Source organism: Triticum dicoccoides, chromosome 2A (genome assembly GCF_002162155.2).
Source record: "Triticum dicoccoides isolate Atlit2015 ecotype Zavitan chromosome 2A, WEW_v2.0, whole genome shotgun sequence".
NCBI classification, from domain to species: Eukaryota; Viridiplantae; Streptophyta; class Magnoliopsida; order Poales; family Poaceae; genus Triticum; species Triticum dicoccoides.
In genome coordinates, this window is record NC_041382.1 from 785,974,093 (window position 1) to 785,975,476 (window position 1,384).

The window sequence follows — 1,384 nt, forward strand, 5'->3', positions numbered from 1 at the left end:
CCTCGACGAAGCCCCCGGCGCAGACAGGGCAGAAGACTTCGTCGTCGCGGGAGGCGGGGGCGGCGATGGTGATGGCATGGTGGCACTGGTGGCAGTAGTAGCCCTGCTGCGGGAGAGCGGCCGACGACGACATGGCGGCGGCGGTGCAGACGGAGGAAGGGGCTCCGTCGCGGGAGCGGGGGGTGGGGGGGCGCCGGCGGCTGAGAAGCAAGAAGAAGGGGATTAGGGTTAGCTGGAGGGTAGACAGATGGGCTTTGCTGCTGTTTGTTTTGGTTAGTTGGGCCCGAAATTTTTGAACACGAGCGTGCCATTGAACTGGAAATTTTCAGGGATCCCAAATAGAAAAACACAATGGCGTTCCGATGCTTCCATAACATCCACCTGCCGAGAAGGCATTTAGCGCGCAAAGACTTGCGGTAGTGGCTCGCGTTGTCGTCCTGCCTGCCGCGCCACTGACCCAAGGTTTCATTTTGCCGTGGTTCCAACTCCATCCTCCCAGTTATTGATCCTAGCCAGTGTCAAACTTGTTTGACGAACACACAGTCAATTAGCGAGTGTTGCATAGTCTCTTCCTGTTGGTTGCACAATGGGCATGCATCCTGGTGGGGTAATCCACGTCGAGCAAGCCTGTCAGATGTTCAGCATCGATTTCTGAGTGCTAGCCAGGCAAAAAAAAGGGCATTGGAGGGTTGCCTTAGACTGCCAAGTGAATGAGGTCGTCGAGGATAACTCGAGTCCCATGTACCTAACCGCATATGCTGAGCAAGCCGAGAAGTTACCATTCGCTTCCCAAGCCCACGTGGCTGAATCTTCCACTCCATTTGTTAGTTGCCAGGAAGAGATTCGTGGCCACAAAAGTATGAACTGGCCCGAAAAATGTTGGGTAAGGTCAGGGCCAAAGTCCCCTTCCCAATTGTCCTCCGTGAGCGCGTCTGCGACAAGTCTGCTTTTCTTGACTCTCCTCATGATCCTTCCATAAATATCTGGCGCAAACTCGCAAATCCGTAGACCGTTGATCCACCGATCCTCCTGAAACAGCGTTGCTCTCCCATCATCGATCGTCCTACATGCAGCCGCCTCACTAGGGCGCGAGATTCTGGCAGGGACATTGATCTGAAATTTCTTCAATGGTCTGTCTTTAACAACCTTTTGCAGCCATGGCCAACGCGCTTGTAGCGCCTTGTTCAACCAGTGAAGATTGGGGATTCCTAAGCCACCATCCCACTTCATCGTGCAGACCACCTCCCAAGCTACCGCCCCATTTTCCACCTCGTGCTTCTTTTTTGCTACACCACAAAAAGCCTCTGCAAATCTTTACTAGGGCCGACAGGGTTTTGAAGGCAGTTCCAACGCTATCATAGAGTGGACAGGAATAGCGCATAGC

The 1,384-nt window shown here is 53.8% G+C and overlaps 1 pseudogene; it reads right to left on the reverse strand.

Moving 5' to 3' along the window:
* The window catches only part of LOC119358492, a 1,355-nt pseudogene extending 1,222 nt beyond the window's left edge, over positions 1–133 (reverse strand).
* Between the last annotated feature and the right edge of the window lie 1,251 nt (positions 134–1,384).